This window comes from Callithrix jacchus, chromosome 16, assembly GCF_049354715.1.
Source record: "Callithrix jacchus isolate 240 chromosome 16, calJac240_pri, whole genome shotgun sequence".
Taxonomy (NCBI): domain Eukaryota; kingdom Metazoa; phylum Chordata; class Mammalia; order Primates; family Cebidae; genus Callithrix; species Callithrix jacchus.
The window spans coordinates 16,230,884-16,253,510 of NC_133517.1; the positions used below are offsets into that span (position 1 = coordinate 16,230,884).

Genomic DNA, 22,627 nt, shown 5'->3' on the forward strand with positions numbered 1-22,627 from the left:
TTAATTTTCTGATTTTCTTAGGGATGACTGGATCTAGTTCAGAACATCTGTGAACACAGAGGGAGTGGAAACTTCACTTTCAACATCGTCAGCCAACTTCCCTCCCATTACAATTCTATCGCAAGATCAAGGTCATGTGAGAAACCAGCAGGTGTGATTCTTTCTCTCTAATCAACTCACTCTGTTTTTCTATTTTTATGCTCTCTTGAGCATTGTATAATTAATTTTTATAATGGCTCAAAAACTACTAGGTAAACATATTTAACAAGCTTCTATCCATATTGATAGAGAGGAAATATGTTAACTATCAGATATCAGAGGGGAAATACATTAGCTATCCTGGGAAATATACAAATACTAATGAGATATTGGCAGAAGTATGAATCGACTGCACTGCAGGCTCTAAGCCAACTTTGGCCACTCTCTTCTTTGAAAGAAATGATGACAGTGATGAAAAATCAGAGAGCTGCTGCAGGCATTCCTGAGAATTCAGAGGACTTCCTGTACTCTGAAAAGACCATGACACCACGTGGCCTTGATCCCAAGGCTGAAGCTCCTGCTGAAAGCGGAAGCAAAAGGATACAAACAAACCAAACACTTGGCTCAGCCAGCAAGCATTTACTGAACACTGCTATGCGCCAGAACTAGTCTATGCACGTTCCAGGCAATTGATGCAGAACTCTCCGATAGCTTCCCATCTCACTCAAAGTAAAGGCTGAAGACATCACAGGAACCAGAAGGGCTGCCCATGATCTTTCCTCCACCTCACTCCACTCTGACCACAATGATGGTCTTTCTGTTCCTCCAATGCACTATGCATAGTCTTTCCTCAAAACCATGTCTCCTGCTGTTCTCTCCACCTGGGAAGCTCCTACCTCACGTACCTGCATGGCTTGACCTCTTCTTTCAGCCAACCTTTACGCAAAAACAGCCTCCTCAGAGAGGTCTTTCTGAGCCACATTTCCAAAGTTAAATCACCCTTATGCAGTTCCTAATCTGTTTCTCTGCTTTATTTCCTTCCTTAACACTTGTCATTCTCTTACATCGTATGTATATATATAACCCATTATAATCTGTCTCTTTAATTCCACTATAAAATTTAGGTAAGTGGGACTTTGGGGTTTTGTTTTGTTCACTGCTAAATCCCCAAAAAAGAGCCTTGCATGTAATGGGCATTCAATAGATATTTTTGCATTAATTGACTAATAAATTGTTTTTTTTTTTTTTTTTCCAATCAGTTTGAGCTTATGAGGTTGCTCAGGTTAGCCTTGAACTGATGACCTCGCCTTCACAAGCGCCATGACCTCCGGCGGGAGCCACTTTGGACCCCATAAAATTTTTTTACAAGATTGGTATTATTTCTTCATTCCACTGAAGAAAAGAGGCCCAGAGATTAATTTACATAAGTTTGTAAAACAAGTAAATGGCAAAGTCCCTTGTTATCTCCAGATCTATAGTCTAGGACTTAATCTTCTTTGCCACAGTGCGGCAGCTGCCTAGAAAGCACAGCCCCAAGTCAAGGTGGGGTAAGGTAAAGAAAGGCGTTAGAAATGGACATTGGGGGCAAAATCCATGTCCTAATGAGCAGGATGGGGCGCTTAGTGGAACAGGGGTTATATGATGTGATGCATAACTCATGAAGCTCCTGGACTTAGACTAAGACCCTGTGCATATCGGCAAGGAACTGCAAGCGGCTTCAGGTTGTTATCTTATCCATTAAAAACATTTTAAAAATTATAACTATCCCCTTCTCTAAATGATTAGTGTCTACAATCTAGGATTTTCCCCTGGCAAAGGCTGTGCTTCTCATCTACTTTGTGCAGTATGAATCCCACTGGGACAAGAAATGAAGGTTCAAGTGGCATAGAGGTTGCATACAAATTCTTTGAGTTTCATCCCAGTGGAGGAGCTCCATGTTGCAGAATAGGGAAGAGAGAAAGCTTAAATGAACAAAGCATTCATCTCATACACATGGCAAGGCTTTTTAATTTAATGTTTTTCTTGACCCCACACAACAGATTCATGTGGACACTAATCAGGTTTTAGTCAGTCTTGCTGTGGATCTAATACTTCATAAAGTAGCATCCCACTCAAACGGGAAAGCCAACATTTTTTAGCAAAGCAAGCTTCTTGGGCATAACAGAACCAACTTGCTTGTGGTATTCCCTAAACAACTTTCTCTGGTTCATAATTTTCAGGTTCTGTGATTCAAGACTCTTTTACTTGAAAGTGGAGAAATTTGATGCAACTAGCTTGAGCAGAGAGGAATTTATTAGAAATCTGAACATGTAAAAATAAAAAGGCCTAAGTACAGCTAGATCTTAGTTACTATTGAAAACAGGAATTTGTAATCTCTGAAATGCTCTATCTCCTATCTGTGCTTCTCTCTACCCAGGTATGTTGTTCCCTCTGACCAGCTTCTTCCACATGTTAAAAATATGGCCACCAGCTGCTTCTATATTTTATTTATTTATTTTTAATTATTATACTTTAAATTCTGGAATAACTGTGCAGAACATGCAGGTTTGTTACATAGGTATATATGTCCCATGGGTGGTTTGCTGCAACCATCAACCCAGAATCTGCATTAGGTATTTCTCCTAATGCTATTCCTCCCCTAGCATCCCACCCCCAGACAGGCTCTTGTGTATGCTGTTTCCCTCCCTGTGTCCATGTGTTCTCATCGTTCTACTCCCACTTATGAGTGAGAACATGAGGTGTTTCGTTTTCTGTTCCTGTGTTCATTTGCTGAGAATGATGGTTTCTAGCTTCATCCATGTCCCCGCAAAGGACACGAACTCATTCTTTTTTATGGCTGCATAATATTCCATGGTGTATATATGTCACATTTTCTTTATCCAGTCTATTATGGATGTGCATTTGGGTTGGTTCCAAGTCTTTGCTATTGTGACTAGTGCTGCAATAAACAAACATGTGCACGTGTCTTTTAGAAGAATGATTTATAATCCTTTGGGTATATATTTAGTAATGGAATTGGTAGGCGAAATGGTATTTCTGGTTTTAGATCCTTAAGGAATCATCACACTGTCTTCCACAATGGTTGAACTAATTTACACTCCCACCAACAGTGTAACAGTGTTCCTGTTTCTCCATATCCTCTCCAGCATCTGTGGTTTTCTGACTTTTTAATGATCGCCATTCTAACTGACATAAGATGGTATCTCACTGTGGTTTTGATTCGCATTTCTCTAATGACCAGTAATGATGAGCTTTTTTTCATATGTTTGTTGGCCACATAAATGTCTTCTTTTGAGAAGTGTCTCTTCATATCCTTTTTCCCACTTTCTGATGGGGTTGTTTTTTTCTAGTACATTTGTTGAAGTTCCTCAGAGATTCTAGATATTAGCCCTTCATCAGATAGATAGATTGCAAAAATTTTCTCCCATTCTGTAAGTTGCCTGTTCACTATGATGATAATTTCTTTTGCTGTGCAAAAGCTCTTTAGTTTAATTAGATCCCATTTGTCAATTTTGGCTTTTGTTGTCCTTGCTTTTGGTGTTTTAGTCATGACTTCTTTGCCCATGCCTGTGTCCTGGAGGATATTGCCTAGGTTTTCTTCTAGGATTTTTATGATTTTAGGTCTTATGTTTAAGTTTTTAATCCAGCTTGAGTTAATTTTAGTGTAAAGTATCAGGAAGGGGTCCAGTTTCAGTTTTCTGTATATGGCTAGCCAGTTTTCCCAACACCACTTATTAAATAAGGAATCCTTTCCTTATTGCTTGTTTTTGTCAGGTTTGTCAAAGATCAGATGGTTGTAGATGTGTGGTGTTGTGAGGCCTCTGTTTGTTCCATTAGTCTATATATCTGTTTTGGTACCAGTGCCATGGTGATTTGGTTATTGTACCCTTGTAGTACAGTTTGAAGTCAGGTAGCATAATGCCTCCAGCTTCATTCTTTTTTCTTAGAAATTGTCTTGGCTATACAGGCTCTTTATTGTTTCCAAATAAAATTTAAAGTAGTATTTTCTAATTTTATGAAGAATGTCAATGGTAGCTAGATGGGGATAGCTTTGAGTCTATAAATTACTTTGGGCAGTATGGCCGTTTTCACAATATTGATTCTTCCTATCCATGAGCATGGAATGTTTTCCATTTGTTTGTTTCTTCTCTTATTTCCTTGAGCAGTGGTTTGTAGTTCTCCTTGAAGAGGTCCTTCACATCCTTGTAAGTTGTATTCCTAGGCATTTTATTCTCGTTGTAGCAATTGTGAATGGGTGTTCACTCATAATTTGGGTATCTTTCTATTATTGGTATACAGGAATTCTTGTGGTATTTGCACATTGATTTTGCATCCTGAGACTTTGCTGAAGTTGCTTATCAGCTTAAGAAGATTTTGTGCTTAGATGATGGGGTTTTCTACATATTCAATCATGTCATCTGCAAACAGAGACAATTTGACTTCTTCTCTTCCAGTTTGAAACCCCTTATTTCCTTCCTTGCCTGATTGCCCTGGTCAGAACTTCCAATTCTATATTGAATAGGAGTGGTGAGAGAGGGCATCCTTGTCTTGTGCCGGCTTTTGAAGGGATCGCTTCCAGCTTTTGCCATTCAGTATGATATTGGCTGTCGATTTGTCATTAATAGCTCTTATTATTTTGAGATACATTCCATCAATACCCAGTTTATTGAGAGTTTTTAGCATTAAGTGCTGTTGAATTTTATCAAAGGCTTTTTCTGCATCTATTGAGATTCATGTGGTTTTTATTGCTGGTTCTGTTTATGTGATGGATTACATTTATTGATTTGTATATGTTGAACCAGCCTTGCATCCCAGGGATGAAGCCAACTTGATTATGGTGGATAAGCTTTTTGATGTGCTCCTGGATTTGGTTTGCCAGTATTTTATTGAGGATTTTCGCATCAGTGTTCATCGGGTAATGGCTTGAAATTTTCTTTTTTTGTTGTATCCCTGCCAGGTTTTGGTATCAGGAAGATGCTGGCCTCATAAAATGAGTTGAGAGGATTCTCTCTTCTTCTATTTTTTGGAATACTTTCAGAAGGAATGGTACTAGCTCTTCTTTGCATCTCTTTAAAAATTCGGCTGTGAATCCATCTGGTCCTGGGCTTTTTTCCCTTGGTAGGCTATTAATTACTGCCTCAATTTCAGAACTTGTTATTGGTCTATTCAAGGTCTTTGTCCTGGTTTAGTCTTGGGAGGGTGTTTGTGTCCAGTATTTTATCCATTTCTTCTAGATTTTCATTTTTTATTATAATTATACTTTAAGTTCTGGGGTACAAGTGCAGATTGTGCAGGTTTGTTACATAGGTATACATGTGCCATGGTGGTTTGCTGCATCCATTCCCCCTTCATCTACATCAGGCATTTCTCCTAATGTTATCCCTCCCCAATCTTCAAACCCCCTGCTGTCCTTCTCCTTGCCCCCCCACCACCAATTTTCTAGTTTATTTGCATAGAGGTGTTAATAGTATTCTCTGATGGTAATTTGTATTTCTGTGGGATCAGAGGTGATATCCCCTTTATCATTTTGTGTTCTATTTGATTCTTCTCTCTTCTTTATTAGTCTGGCTAGTGGTCTATCTACTTTGTTAATCTTTCAGAAAAAAAAAAAACAGCTTCTGGATTCATTGATTTTTTTAAGGGTTTTTGGTATCTCTACCTCCTCTGATCTTAGTTATTTCTTGTCTTCTGCTAGGTTTTGAATTTGTTTGCTCTTGCTTCACTAGTTCTTTTAATTGTGTTGTTAGGGTGTCAATTTTAGATCTTTCCTACTTTCTTCTGTGGGTAATTAGTGCTATAAATTTCCCTCTAAAAACTGCTTTAGCTGTGTCCCAGAGGTCCTAGTACATTGTGTCTTTGCTCTCGTTGGTTTCAAAAAACTTATTTATATTTGCCTTAATTTTGTTATTTATCCAGTAGTCATTCAGGAGCAGGTCAGTCTCTTTCCATGTAGTCGTGCAGTTTTGAGTGAGTTTCTTAAACCTAATTTCTAATTTGATTGCACTGTGGTCTGAGAGACTGTTTGTTATAATTTCCATTCTTTTGCATTTGCTGAGGAATGTTTTATTTCCAATTATGTGGTCAATTTTAGAACAAGTGGGATGTGGTGCTGAGAAGAATATATATTCTGTTGATGTGGGGCAGAGAGTTCTGTAGATGTCTATTAGGTTTGCTTGGTCCAGAGCTGAGTTCAAACCCTGAATATCCTTGTTAATTTTTCGTTTCGTTGATCTGTCTAACACTGACAGTGGAGTGTGAAAGCCTCCCATTATTATTATGTAATAGTGCAACTGGCATCAACTGGCAAAATAATCAGCTAGCATAATATTATTATTATGAGTCTGAGTCTCTTTGTAGGTCTCTACAAACTTGCTTTATGAATCTGGGTGCTCCTGTATTGGGTGCATATATATTTATGATAGTTAGCTCTTCTTGTTTCATTGATCCCTTTACCATTATGTAATGCCCTTCTTTGTCTTTTTTGATCTTTGTTGGTTTAAAGTATGTTTTATCAGACTAGGGTTGCACACCCTCCCCTCTTTTTTTTTTTCCTTTCCATTTGCTTGGTAAATATTTCTCCATCCCTTTATTTTGAGCCTATGTATGTCTTTGCACATGAAATGGGTCTCCTGAATACAGCACACACCGAAGGGTCTTGACTCTTTATTCAGTTTGCCAATCTGTCTTTTAATTGGGGCATTTAGCCCATTTACATTTAAGGTTAATATTGTTATGTGCAAAGGTGATCCTATTATTATTATGCTAGCTGATTATTTTGCCAGTTGATGCAGTTTCTTCATAGTGTTGATTGTCTTTACAATTTGGTATGTTTTTGCAGTGGCTGGTACCAGTTTTTTCTTTCCATATTTAGTGCTTTCTTCAGGAGCTCTTGTAAGGCAGGCCTGGTGGTGATGAAATCTCTCAGCATTTGCTTCTCTGTAAAGGATTTCATTTCTCCTTTGCTTATGAAGTTTAGTTTGGATGGATATGAAATTCTGGGTTGAAAAGTATTGTCTTTAAGAATGTTGAATCTTGGCCCACACTCTCTTCTGGCTTGGAGGGTTTCTGCAGAGATATTCACTGTTAGTCTGATAGACTTCCCTTTGTGGGTAACCTGACCTTTCTCTCTAGCTATCCTTAATATTTTTTTCTTTCATTTCAACCTTAGTGAATCTAACAATCATGTGTCTTGGGGTTGCTCTTCTTGAGGAGTATCTATATCCTGAAGAGTGTTCACCAACTTGGCTCCATTCTCCCCATCACTCTCAGTTACATTGATCAAACATAGGTTTGGTCTTTTCACATAGTCCCATATTTCTTGGTGGCTGTTTGTTTCTTTTCATTCTTTTTTCTCTAATCTTGTCTTCATGCTTTGTTTCATTAAGTTGATCTTCAGTCTCTAATATCCTTTCTTCTGCTTGATAGATTTGACTATTGATACCTGTGTATGCTTCAGAGTTCTGATGCTGTGTTTTTCAGCTCCAGCAGGTCATTTATGTTCTTCTCTGAACTGGTTATTCTAGTTAGCAATTATTCTAACCTTTTTTTCAAGGCTCTTAGCTTCCGTGCTTTGGAAGCAAGGAGAACATGCTCCTTTAGTTCCGAGGAATTTGTTATTATCCACCTTCTGAAGCCTACTTCTGTCAATTTGTCAAACTCACACTCAGTTAAGGTTTGTTCTTTTGCTGGTGAAGAGTTATGATTTTTTTGGAGGAGAAGAAATGTTCTGGTTTTTTGAATTTTCAGGCTTTTGTGCTGTTTTTTCCTCATCTTTGTGGGTTTATTTACCTTTGGTCTTTGAAGAAAATCTTTGATCTTGGTTACCTTCGGATGGAGTTTTTGTGTGAACTTTTTTTGTTGATATCATTGGTATTCTTTTCTGTTCATTAGTTTTCCTTTTAACAGTCAGGCCCCCATGCTGCAGGTCTGCTGGAATTTGCTGGAGGTCCACTCCAGACCCTGTTCACCTGGGTATCACCAGCAGAGGTTTCAGAACAGCAAACATTGCTGCCTGTTCCTTCCTCTGGAAGCTTTGTCCCAGAGGGACACCTACCAGATGCCAGCCAGAGCTCTACTTTTTGATGTGTCTGTTGACCCCTGCTGGGAAGTGTCTCCCAGTCAGGAGGCATGGGGGTCAGGGACCTGCTTGAGGAGGCAGTCTGTCCCTTAGTAGAGTTCAAGTGCTGTGCTGGGAGATGCACTGCTCTCTTCAGAGTCATTAGGCAGGAACATTTAAGTCGCTGAAGCTGTGCTCACAGCCAGCCCTTCCCCCAGGTGCTCTGTCTCAGGGAGATGGGAGTATTGTCTTAAGTCCCTGACTGGGGCTGCTGCCTTTCTTTCACAGATCCCCTGCCCAGAGAGGAGGAATCTAGAGAGGTAGTCTGGCTATAGCAGCCTTGCCAAGCTGTGGTAAGCCCTGCCCAGTTCGAACTTCCTGGTAGGTTTGTTTACACTGTGAGGGGAAAACTGCCTACTCAAGTGTCACTAATGGTGGATGCCCTTCCCCCACCTAGTTTCAGCGTCTCAGGTTGACTTCAGACTGCTGTCCTGTGCTGGCAGTGAGAATTTCAAGCCAGTGGATCTTAGCTTGCTGGGCACCATGGGGATGGGATCTGCTGAGATAGACCACTTGGCTCCCTGGCTTCATCCCCTTTCCAGGGGAGTGAATGGTTCTCTATCACTGGCATTCCAGGTGCCACTGGGGTGTGCAAAGAAAAATCTTGCAGCTAGCTTGGTGTCCGTCCAAATGGCCATCCAGTTTTATGCTTGAAACCCAGGACCCTTGTGGTGCAGGCACCTGAGGGAATCTCCCCGTCTGTGGGTTGTGACGACCACAGGAAAAGCATAGTATCTGGGCTTGAATGCACTGTTCCTCATGTCATGACCCCCCATGGCTTTCCTGGACCCCTTGTGCTTCCGGGTAAGGAGACACCCCACCCTGCTTTGGCTTGCCCTCCGTGCGCTGCACCTACTGTATAACCAGTTCCAGTGAGATGAGCCGGGTACCTCCGTTGAAAATGCAGAAATCACTGGCCTTCTGCATTGATCTCGCTGGGAGCTACAGACTGGAGCTCCTCCTATATGGTCATCTTGCCAGCCACCCCCATCTCTGCTTCTATATTTTGTACTTCATAGCTTGGCCATCGTCTGGGGACTCTATCTCTTCCCGCTGCTTCAGTTTGCAAAACTCCAGGGACTGATTGGGCTGATTTGAAAGCCCACTCTTGCATCCCAATCATCTGTGGCCAGATTGGAGTTAACAATGAAATGGCCACTGCATTCAAATTCCACAACTGGAGTGTGTAAAAGAACATTTCCTAGAAGAAGGGGTAGTGCTGTTACCACAGACCTCAAGAGTGGGAAGAGAGGCAGGGATGGCGGTTGAATAACGAAACCATGGATGTTTCCCACACAGCCTGCTTTTCAGGACCCCAGCATGTACCTTGCACCCTATCCTGTTAGGCTTTCCCTCCAAATATTTTCCAGTCCACTAAACTACTTGTCTTAGTCCATTTGGGCTACTATAACAAAATACCTTAGATTCGTAATTTATAAAGAAAGAAATGCATTGTTCACAGTTCTAGAGACTGAGAAGTCCAAAATCAAGATGTCAGCAGATTCAGTTTCCGGTGAGGGTTTTCGCTCTGCTTCAAAGATGGCACCCTCACATATTAGAAAACAGCAACGGAGCTCCTTCAAGCCTCTTTGATAATGGCATCAATCCCATTCAGGAAGGTGGAATCCCCATGACCTAATTGCCTCCCAAAGGCCCCACCTCTTGTACTATCCCATTGAAGATTATATTTTAAATGTATGAATTTGAGGGAGACAAACATTCAGACCACAGCACTATCTTTCTATTAAAGCACCAAAAAAAAAAAAATACTATCAGAGACCAAGATATAAATAGCTAATTTCCATCCATAAATTAAATGAGTTCCTTTGGTTTCACACAGCTGATACTTAGATACGTCAATTTTACTTGAACCCTTTTAGCCCATTTTCGTCAACCCTCAGGAGAAGTTAACTGAAATGTAATGTTTGTGACTGAATCTGAAGTTCTTACTGAAACAAGCTTTTTATGTAATTATTTCACTGGGATGTCTATCCATGATACTTGCTTGTGCTCTCTGCTCCCCTGTGTACACTAAAACAGACGTTGTAAGTCTTCTGTCTTCTCACAGTACAGGGCCCCAGTGCCTTTGGTTCATGCATTTGTTTTCTTGGTGTACATGCTATAGCCTGATATTCTGTGCTGTTGCACATAATGATCATCACACCTTTGGAAAATCATGAACTTGTAATAATTGGCCCTAGCCTTAACATCACTTTCCTTTGTGATTTATGTGGACAATACGTGTTCCAGGAAAAATTAAAAGATATACAAAATTATATCTATATTTTGCCAGAAATAAGTCACAAAGTAAACTACAATCACACACACTTACAGACTCTCCATATGCAAACAGAGACACACACTTACCTCTCTCTGTGCTTCACAGTAACCGCATTAAGGACATTCAGATTATCTTGGAAGAAAATAATTTTTTCTAAACAGAAGCTTTAAGGAAGTTTTACTGATTTTTTTACGAGGGATCTATAACATGCTCAGCTGCTAATAAAGCTAGTGTTGATTCTATTCGACAGCACTAAAACAGATTATTTACTTCATCCCAGTCCATATGAGAAAAAAGAGTCCAGTGATAGCTATAGATTTATAAAAGATGGTATAGCATGGCAATAGAAGAATAGCACTTGCTGTACTACAAATGACTGCTCTTCAAAATACTGTAACTTTCTTAATAATAGCCACAGAACAGAGTAAACAAAGTTCCATCTGTTAACCAATACCCAAAGAATGCATTCCATTCTCATGTCAACCACAGAAATCCCTATATTAAACAGTGACACAGCCATGGTCATTGGTGAGCGCATCATTATGGATCAGTTTCATTATTTGTAGTTCATTAGCCTCCAGAGGTGACACATTTGCTAGGAACCATACGAAGGAGAGTCTGACATGATTCCCACACCATGCACTTACAATCAGGAAGAAACAGCTAGGAAACATTCAGAAAGACCAAAAATAGGGGTAAAGAGATGGCACAGAGGGTAGAGAAATTCTAAAAGGAAATTTAAGCCATGGAAATCTGAATTCCTCTTCAGAGTTAAGTTCATTATCCAATATTAGAAAGGAGCTCAAATGCTTGAGAAAATACAATATTCCAGTGGACCAGAAGGAAAAGGTGGAAATTTTTAAAAAGGTGAATTCCTTCACATCAGAGGCAGTAGTTCATTCTCCACAGTCTTTAACCAAAGAATAGCAACACAAAACACGTAGTAGGCTTGCAATAATTGTCAAATAAAAAGATTAGTAAAACCAGTCTTTAGAGCTGAATTGCTTAAAGATATTTCTGAAGTACATTGTGCCAGCTAAGTGGTCTGTAGACAAAGGGCTTTGTGGTCAAGTAAGTTCACTAGTGCTGTCCAGTGTCACTTACAAGAGGCATGAGGCCTCAGAGAGGCCTCAGAGAAATCCACCAGTAGAGAATGTTTTAAAATTTATTTACCGTATTTCTCTCAACTCATATAACCTCAGCTTTCCGGAGTGTGTGTGTGTGTGTGTGTGTGTGTGTGTGTTGTTTTTCATTTATTACCTATTGGCAACCTAAGACTATTCTAAGGCACAGACTTTGAGAAACACTGCCTTTAAAAGCCTTAAAAAGCAAGGGCAGAGAATATAAAATACGGTTTTTTTAAAAAGACTGTTAGCTTCAAGAGGTCAAAGACTGTGTCTGTTTGACTTGCTGGTTGTATCTCCAGAGCCCAAAATAATAGCCAGACAAAAAAGTGATCAGTAAATATATGATGAGTGGATGAATGGAGGGAGACGGAGAAAAGGTTAGGATAATTGGTTAACCTAATGGATCCTGGTTCTGCCTAGCCAACATAAGGGAGGTAATTACTCCAGTAATTGACAGGTTGAGGTTGTGGCACTGTAGAAAATCTAGATGGAAATTTCCAGTGGGATGGATGACACTGAAACCAAACTCAAGATCTGAGATAGAGCTAATCAATTTGGATTATTATCTGTCTTAGTCCATTGGGATGCTATAAGAAATACATTAAAGACAGGGTAGTTTGAACAATATGTATTTTTCACAGCTCTCGAGGCTGCAGGGTGCTGGTATGGTTGAGTTCTGCTGAGGGCCTGCTTCCCTCAGCAGACGGTTCATAGATGGTCCTCACGTGGTTCCCTCAGACGGTGGAGAGACAAGAGAGCTGTCTGCAGTCTCTTTTATAAGGGTACTAATCCCAATGATGAAGGCTTAGCCCTTGTGACCTAATCACCCCCTAAAGGCTCCACCTCCTAATACCATCACACTGGAGATTAGGTTTCAACATATGAGTTCTGAAGGAACACAAATATTCAGCCTTTAGCAGTGTCTAAACCTTTGAAATAGAAAAGAAAAATGAACCAAGGATACATGCCTGAAAAAAAGTTAGTTGCAAAGAAGTAATGTCATTGGAAGAGGCTTATCCACTGTCCTCCCACATACTTCCCCACTGTTGCCCCAATCTCTCTTCTGCTGTTTGTCTTGTTTTCCCCACCTGAGAAAATGGCACACAACCATCCTGCCCCACAGGGCAGAAACCTGAGGCATATCTTCCTTTACAAGGCCTCCCTCATCAACACTTATGGACTCTAGCCAGAAACCTGACTTCTGTTCGATGCTGAATGATTAGCACCAACACATGGAATAAATAATACCAATGACAATATTATTCTGTCTTTAGATAGCACTCTACAGCGCATTTTCAAAGATAACTATCTCTAATTTTGAGAATAACGCTGTATCCTACATCACTGTCTTGCAGAGGAGAAAACTGAAAATATGTAACTACTCAGCGCATACAGCCAATGAGAAACAGATCTAGGAATGGAAATAAAGGGACAGTGTGTTGTCTCTTTCGTAATTAACTAAAAGATATGCACTTAGCATTTATGTCCTAGAAACTCTAATCGAAGAAGTGTAAGGCTTAACCATTTTCAAATTCTGACTCCCTGAAAATATCAGCAAACCAACTTGAAGATAAGCAGAGCAGAGATTATTACTTATCACAGTAAGGCAGAACTCTCCCTTGATTTGGCCTTAGCAGCACATTGGAGAGGGCAGGTGACGTTGAGATTTTTATAAGGTTTTGGAGTCTAGACACTAAGACATTTTTCCGTGTTGGGGCTTAACTGGGACTGAGTAAAGATAATGCTACGATGGTCTAGGATCAATGGACAAAGTAATGAGAAAGCTTTGATGCACAAGAAGACTCGGGGAACAAACAGTCCCTTGAGGCTATGTATTCTGCAATGCTCATTTGGGTGGATTTTTGCAGAATGGCCATGGTATAAACAATAAAATTATTTTCATCTTCCTGGAATGGTAGTCATGTTGATGAAAACAGTGGAAATGTAAAGTTAGTAAAGATAAATAATACAATCATGTTAATATAGACAACAAGTTGCTTGGGTATAAACGATTTGAGTTCTCACCACCCAAGTGGTGAAAGAACAGCAATCCAGACCTAGATTTGAAAAACTGCTTCCGTATATGACCTTCGTGAGCTTGGCCAAGATACTTAACCTCTCTGAATACCGTCACACAATGCAATCTGATTTGAGATGCTTTGTAAAAAATAATAATAATAAATAAATGTGATCCATTATGCTCTAGGAAAGAAAGGAAATAACCTAAACCAGGAGTATTTTGAGGTGACGGTGGAATACAGAGGTGAATCTGATCTCGCACTCTGGTGATGAAAACATGATAGAGGAAAGTATCTTTATCAGTAAGCTAAAACTTTCTAGGATCCATGCCTTTACGTCTTTCCCCTTTGAGTGTCTTTTTTTTTTTTCTGATGGAATGAGATGACAAAGAATCTTTTAACTACATCAAAGGGAAGAAAGGAAAGGATGAGGCAATTCATCACAACTTGTTAATAAACAAATTTTACCGTGCTTAGCAAGAGTATATTTTAAATCAAATATTTGAGCTAATTATAATCATAGTAAGCTCCACTTAAGTTTTACTAGTGTGCTGACCCTGTTGAACATCAGCTAGTGCCAGGCCTAAAAGCAGATATACAAACACTACCTCCTTGAAAGTATTCACTGAGGTAGAACAAAACTCCCATCTGCAGAAGTATTGATTTTCTTATTGCTTTCAAATATGGAAAATATGAGACAGATCAAATATTAATTCCATGATCCCCAATTGAAACATGAGACTCCAAAAAATATAAAAGACCAACTCAATGAAAATGATGCAAGAAATGAATGAGAATGTATTTCTTTTTTGAGTGACAAAACACAATAAAAGGTTAAGGAAGCTAGTTATTCAACAATTGGAATGGTATAACTTGTCACACAAAAGAATTTGAACCAAAAAATTCTGTCATCCTTTGGAGAAGGAAAAAAGGCAATAAACAACGTGGTTTTGCACTATGTGGCAGGCTATCCCCAGGCCTGAACTGAAAAAAGAGACTTTAGAAAATAAAGGCTCTGTTACCATTGACCAAACTGAAAGGTTAGACACCCAAACTCATTGTATTGACTTTGACAACATTCACATACTGTGTTATGACAATAAATCCATTAAAATGAAAACGGAAATTGGAATTGAAATAGTGCAGACACCAAAAACCAAAAAACATTACAGACACTAAGGACCCAAACTTCTCCCTAGAGGGGGTAGAATTGAAAATTTCTGTAATGAAACATGAAAAGATGAAGTTTGGGAATACATCAGAGAAGGTCTCTTTATTTAAAAGACGGTTTAGTGGAATAAAAATACCAATTTCTTGGAATAAGATGCTTCCTGGCTAACCAAAACATGGTGTTCATGGCAATCAAATGTTAATTAAAATTAAGGAGTAAGAGATAAACACCTGAAAAAAAAGTTTTAAAAATTAAGTCAAGTAAGTTTCAAGGGACTTGAGAGTGTTAACTTATTTCCCACACTCTGCTGTTTAAAAATATTGTAATCACCTTCTACTCATGAAATTATTAGGTTGGTGCAGCAACTGCAGTAATTGGCAAAAGCTGCAATTACTTTTGCACCAACATACTACACTGTGCATGGCCAGTTCTATAGTAGCAAAATTGCTGCCCACTCCTGTGATCTGATTTGAAGAAATATTAAAACCCACCAGCCAAACTACAGCCCTGCCAGTCTGCCATTGCCTTATTCTCCCATTGTCTTTGACCTGCAATTTACTCAATAAACTCATTGACTATAAGGCTTTGGAGGCACCTGAGATCATCTCATGTATGTAACTTCAGCAAAAGAGCTGAATGTTGAAACTGAGAAATAGTCAAAGTAAGAGCAATTATCTCAGTGTGTAGTTGTTCTTGTCTACAGCGGTTAACAACCTGAATATCTTATGTCTGGAAATGAAATGTTCCCTCCTCCTTCGTCCTTCCCATTTCGCTCTCCCATAAGCCAGCAGTCTTTTCACTCCTTGATAACTATCACGGTCTCTCCTCTCTCTTCAAATCTCCAAAACAGAACGTGCTTCAGAGCTTTTCTAGATTTTGAAATTGGCTGTGGTAAGGTTCGAAAATAATGGGAAATATGATTCCAGACTTTCCTACTCTTGTAAATTTATGGAGAGCAATTTGACTACCACTGCTCCATCATCAGAAAATGGCAAGGTTTTACAGTGCCCCTGGAGAGGTGATTTGCAAAAACTTCTTCACTGTTATTTAGAAGGTATAGTCATCACAGTGGTTTTACAAATGTTCCACTTTACTGGGCCTATGCTGAAATGGTTTGAATGTCCAACTCATCACCAGCTAACAGCAGGGAACACAATGGTAGTCAAACAGAGATCTCAGACATCACTATAAACACACTGGAAAGCTCCAGTCACTTCTTAAGATGGCATTATAATATAATACATTCACTTCACCATAAGAACCGTCTGAGAATTGATTGTGGCAAATAAATTGTAGAGACTTCCATGTTAGATAAACCTTCAAACTTTTAATTAAGGCAAAGTAAGGATTATTTTAAATTGCCATTTCTCTCGCAAACTTTTTAAATTAAACACAGGAACAAGAACACTATATATATAAGAAATCATAGAGGTGCCAAGGGAAACTATTTTCTCGGCAATTGAACATAAAGAATTTATTCTGAAAATTCTATCTGTAGAAAGTGAAAATCTATCTGATATGGATAGCACAAATGAAATACTGTGAATAGCTTTGTAAATTGTACACTTAGAAAAATGAAGGGGAAAGGCATGGAATTATTTCCTAGCAAGCTAAATGTATGAATATCCGGAATAATGAGGATAGGAATAGAAATATGGTAAGTAAATATGTGCAATAAAGCTACATAAAATACAGCTCTAGGTAAACCAAATCAGTTGGTTATAAAATTGAATTCTTCTGTTAAGAAAAAGTTATCTCCTAAATTTGCAGCAATAAATTTAAGTAGCAAAAGACGGTCAAAGTGAAAGTGACCAAATCCAGCTCTTTGAGAAATGAAGGTAATCCAATTTCCAACAAAAAAATATTTGCCATCTATTGACTGTTCCCAGTTTTAGGCACTTGGATAAAACAAAAAGGATACTATTTTAATGTGCAGGTTACCAACTCTCAAGGGCCTTATCCAAGGGAATACTGAAAATCTTGGCTTTACTTATTTTCACCTTTATTTCTAATTTATTCTCAAACTGTTTTGTTCTTTTATAATATTAGCAGCTCAACATTTTAAATATCTCATCTCCAATACTTTTTATAGCTCACAGTAAGTAAGTGCGTATTATCCAACAATACTCAAACTCATATCTTTTAGGAAAATATTTGAGAAATGGTAGTGTAAGTCTCAAGGAACTGGCTTGGGAACACAATGTGTTTGGTTACCATGTGCATGTCATAACAGAAACAAAGTTTTCAATGTACTTGACATTCCACAAAGCATATGAAATCTTTTCCCTTAGTTACGTCAGAAATGAACATGTAGAAAGGGGCTCATTTAGCCCAAGATTAGGAGAACTTTTTTTTTAATTGCAAGTGTTGAGATTTTACTTATTTTTTGGTATTCTCTTCATTGGATTGCAGGTCAGCAAAAAGTAGAAAACTTAGAAGCAAACAGCAAAGTTAGCACTGAAAAACCAGTAGCCACTCACTCTGACACTTGATAGATGCAGGGTCTTTATATAAAGCCATCTGCATACTTATTGCTGTGAAAGCAACCAATTAGAAGAAAAACATAAACTAAGACAAAACTCTCAATTGATGTTCGTATTCATATCAGCTAGGGTGAAGGTCCATTAGGTAGATGAACTATTATTTTTCTCTGTCCGTGGAAATAGCGTCCTAGATACCAAAAGAGAAAGAGCCATGGAGAAACTGATGGGTTGCAGAGCTCATCGCAAGTGCAACCTCAGCCCAGACAGTGACTTCTCAGGCTTGCTGTATGAGTCTCACAGGACAGGGAAACCAATGACCTCAGAGTGAGTGGGAGCTTAGAGGCTGAAATACTGATCTTTAGCCCTCAAGGGATGCTGGAGCAATATCCAATTCAGGTAGGAAAGAATTCACCCAACCAAGATGAAAACAAATGAAGAATCAATGTACATTAAGGTGATTTTTGTAATAGACTGATAGCATCCATGAGAGAACCTTTGTGAGAAGCAGCGAAAAAAAAAAAAAAAAAAAAAAACTTTTCGTAACTAACCAGGAGATATTGAAAGAAATACTACCCACAGCATTAGCCAGAGAAAAACAACACATAACCAGATCAGATGTAGTCATGTAGTCAAATATTTATTACAGGCACCTGACACTTAGTAGATAATTAGTGAATGTTAACTCTTTCCACATCAAGATAAAAAAAATACATAACTGAAAGTTTATACAAGATTAAGGACAGTTTTCCCAACCCTTATTTATTTATCACTGTTCTATTCATCTAAATCTTACTTTCAAAAGAAAATCTTGGAAGAAATATGTTTCCATTATAATTTGTTCAGAGTTCAATTTGCATTGGATTAAAAACCCATTGCCAGCTATGGTGAAGAAGTTCTAGAAAATAAGCCAGTTCTATACAGATACTACTGAATATGAGACATACCACAGGCGACTCCAAATTATCATGGGTGGAGCATTATGAAGGTGATCATTCATTTGCTCACTCATTTATTCCACAGGATACATGTATTGCATACTCATAGCTAAAGAGTAGAAACTAAAATAGGTAAACATGGGGCACATAATGTGATAACATATGTAAAAACTCCTTGACAAGTACCAAATGCCATAGAAATGCCAAAGTTGATGATGATGGTGATGTAATCATATCCTTGGGGGAAAGCCAACAGAGTCTCCTGAAATAAAGGAAAAGCATGTCTGTCTATTAATTATATGAAAGGAATAATTTATATTCATAATTTAGGTTTCCAAATAGCTAGAGAATGATTCCATAAAAAGTCGATTTTTCTGTTTCAAATTAGTTAACATAGGATTATGAGGAATGCTTTGTTTGAACGAGAAAATGGTTAAAAAGAAGACCTTTCTTGGTATAGAGAAGCACTAATTGCAATCATCTTATTGGACAGTTTTACAAATCACTCAAAAGAAACTTCAGAGTGAATTCTTCCTATTTGCAGACAACGCTCAATTTCCAGGCATCTAAATAACAAGCTGGCTGGCATCAACTAGATTTCAAGAGACTGCGGCCTGAAAATTGACAAATGAGTTTAACTATCATGAAAAAAAAAAATCATAAAACACTGCTTTTTTGAGAGGATGGGCTCCAGTGAAAAAACAGAAGAGAACCTGTTGTGACATTATTATTATTGCCTGTTTGTGCTTGAATTTTGTTGTTACTGTTCAGACTGTCCTCTCTTCAATTGAGTTATATACATTGTTGTTTTGACAGGTGTCAAAACATTTTAAGATGTTGTCGATTTGCCATGGAAATGAAAGATTACTGTGAAGATGGAAAGATGTAAGAACACTGGAGAACTAGGTTTATTAGTGAAGCAAGTATTTGTCATTGGCGGAAATAGTACAATTCCATATTTTCTTTGAAAGCAACTACAAAATGCATTTTGCAACATAAGAAAGGAAGGTGCTCGCAAGTGACAGAGCTGTGATGTCTTGTTACTGAGCAATGTGCAAAATGCTGGCTTATCACACACTACATAATGCGACTGAGGGCAGGAAACACTGCCAACCCCTTCAAATACAAGAAAGAAGTTTGAATGCAAAAATAGGCTAAAGAGGCCTAATTTTGCATTACTGGGTGTTATTGGCAAGACATTGAGTCATGATTTAATGGGCAGCTTTTTTTCCTTTCCTGGGGAAATAAGGTTTTTTTCTTTTTACAGTAATAGTGCATTAAAGCTAATAAAATGCAGTCAGTCCATATTAGGGAAGGGGGAAGAGCGTGTAAAAAGTGTTGCATAGAGAGAAGGGCAAGCCAGATGGAGCCGAGGCCTCTGAGGATGAACCAACAAAGGGAGGGACATATATCCAGCCATGCAAGATCACATCAGAGCTGTGTTTTCATGCCGAGAGCAATGAGAAGCCATGAAACGTTCCAGTGGGACTGTGGCTAGGGTCGGGGTGGAGGAGAGCAGACTTGTTTTTAAAGCTCAGTTTGGCTGTGTTATGGAGAAATGGCCCCCACTGAATGGTCCACACACTGGACAGAAGTCAGTCACAGGGTTTCAAACCAGAGCTATAGTAACAAGGACCTGGGAGGTGACAGACAGTGGGCAGACATTGTCATGAAATATTTGAAAGTATTTTAATAGATATATGCAATATGTTTTTCTTTTAAACTTTTGTCTGGATCAGTTTTAAGGCCCTTGCAAGAGAACAGTCAATTCCCCTGACTGGGCAGCTAATTAAGTTTGCACCCTCAACTACCTGCCTTACTGGGTTCTCATACTCTGGGCCACAACACACCTGTCCTAATCACCCCAAGGCCAAATACCAGACAACCAGGAGCAGCCCCTATGCCCAGAGCCTGCTGAAAATACTCAAACCAGCCCATCCTAAACCTGTGTAACTTGCCTCACCCATCTCTTCCAACAAAAAACACAATAAAGCCTCTCTCCCACATTTTCTCCTCACTCCTTCAGTCTTTTGACCAACCCTGGTGCTTCCCACTGTGGCCCTACCTAAGATAGGGTGCTGTTAAAAATGTATGAATCATTTCTCTCGCCTGATCTGCATTTGACCTCACCATACTTCACCCAAAGTAACATAGTTAAAACAGCATAACCCTGTTAAAATCTAAAAGGTGGCCAGGCACGATGGCTCACGCCTATAAACCCAGCACTTTGGGAGGCCAAGGCGGGTGGATCATGAGGTCAGGAGTTCGAGACCAACCTGGCCAATATAGTAAAACCCCATCTCTACAAAAAATACAAAAAAATTAGCTGGGTGTGGTGCTGTGTGCCTGTAGTCCCAGCTGCTCTGGAGACTGAGGCAGGAGAATTGCTTGAACCCAGGAGGCAGTAGTTGCAGTGAGCTGAGATTGTGCCACTGCACTCCAGTCTGGGCAACAGCACAAGATTCCGTCTCAAAAAAAAAAAGAAAGAAATTCTAAAAGGTAAATACAAATTTAGTGAAATTTTAATTAACCGAATCATTAGGTGATACAGGAAAAAGAACAGTTGAAATCTAAATGTTGCTCAAATATCTAGTCACTCAGAGACCAAACTTATTGAAAACTTATAAAACAGAGCAAACCAAAAAAATAAAAAATAGTTAAAATGTTCTTTCCTACCAAATTTGCAGACAAGTAGCAGAACTGTTTGATCTGATTTTTATTTCATTTTATTTCTCTTGTCCATCATCTGGCAGAGATGCTAAAGAACAATGAACAATCACATGTTCAAAAAGCAAGCAGAAAAGGAAGAATGCGAAATAAAAGCCCTGTTTAATCTTAAAATTAGATAAGTAATATTTGAATAATTGTGCTTTGACTAGAATAATAGCGTAGCTTCTGCTCATAATGGACCCTTGATAAATGTTTGCTTGAGTGAATAAAAGAACTGACAGAATTCTTTAATTGCAAAAAAGTCATTAAATTAATATTAATTATAAGATGAAAAGCTCATATAAAATACATAACTTGAAAATATATTACATTCAAGAAAATAAGACATGTCCTTAGACATGTGTTTTTCTGTTGAGAATCCTAGAGTTGTGTTCACAGTTTAATCCAACTATCTTTACAGATCTACATATATGCATGTTCATATATTTGAATAGTTTTGCACATATTCAGTTTGAGACATAATTATTCAGCTTAATCATATGCAGAGTTTGAGGTATTTGATGAGTACAAATACAACAACAACCCTTGGAGCATAAAGCCCATGTTTCTAAATCTGTTTGCAATTCTAAGAAATTCTAGTTAGTTCAAAATAATACTTTTGTTGACAGGGATCCAACTGGGGTTTAAGATATTATGACATATAGACTCTTAACAGATAAAAGTAGAAAGAGATCAGAGCTAAATAAGAATTTCAGGTTGAATTGCACACCATCTTTCAGAATAAGTTGTTTTTCTTACCTATGAGGAACCATCTCTAATGTACAAGGCAAGAAACATATAGTTTAAGATTTTAAACTTGAGTTTCTGTACATGAGAGGAAATACAATTAAAAATGAAGTCATTGTGTCTTGAAAGAAACTTGAAAATGGCACATTTGGCCAAGTTTTGTTGATAAGCTTCTGATAGCAGTTGGTGCCTATAGTGTTTGTGCAACAGGTACATATGACCATAGCCACACCTGATAATAAAATCTGCTTTTACTTTCATCACAAAAGTTGATTGTGCATACCTGTTAGCTGATATTCTGGGTGTCCATCTCTGGATAGCTCAGCTGCATGGATTAGGCTTTTAATAAGGGTCACGTGGCAGGATTTATTTCTCTTATGCCATTTTGCCTTGCATTGGTCTTACTACAGACTACAGAGGTCCCATAAATTCATGTCTTTAGCCATAAGGAAGGCTGGCTAAAGGGAGTGGGTACCACTCTACTAACCAACTACAAAAGCAGCTCAGAGTTTGTCCCTATTGACAGCAATGAGGTCATGTAACCTGTGAAAACAGGCCTTGGCATATACCCTTGCCATTCCTCCCCCAAGGCCCTTCCCCAGGAACTTCTCAAACGATAAATCACATCAAACTCTACTTTAAATCTCAGACAGATTTTCCAATGCTCTTCAGGTGAAACTACAGTTATCATGACCCCCAAGTCCCTGCATGTTATACTGTCAGCCTCATTTTCCACCATTTCTTCCTGATTCATTTTGCCCTTGACTCCCCTCCTCTCCTTTCGAGTGCCTGCAGTTTCTCTAGGTGCACAGTTCAAGCTGTCAGTGGATTTACGATTCTGGGATCTGGAGTATGGGGCCTTCTTATTACAGCTCCACTATCTCAGCCATAATAATCTCTCTTTGCTCCTTAAATACACAAAACCCCACTCTTTGTCTTTCAGTGTTCCTTCTCATCCACCTGAAAATCCAGAATACTACTTTCAGGTTAAAGTATTATATAATATGAGTTTGATGTTAGTTTCCCTGAGTAGTCTGTAACTTCATGAGAGTAGAGACAGT

General features: G+C 38.7%; 1 long non-coding RNA gene across 3 annotated transcripts in view; it reads left to right on the top strand.

The window, feature by feature from the left end:
* LOC118148456 (uncharacterized) overlaps positions 1-22,627 on the top strand; it is an 89,092-nt gene that overhangs the window by 29,555 nt on the left and 36,910 nt on the right. For all 3 annotated transcript variants that reach the window (XR_013528256.1, XR_004735268.3, XR_008477040.2), the window contains exon 2: positions 22-151. This is a non-coding gene — a long non-coding RNA (uncharacterized LOC118148456). The remainder of the gene's footprint in view (positions 1-21; positions 152-22,627) is intronic.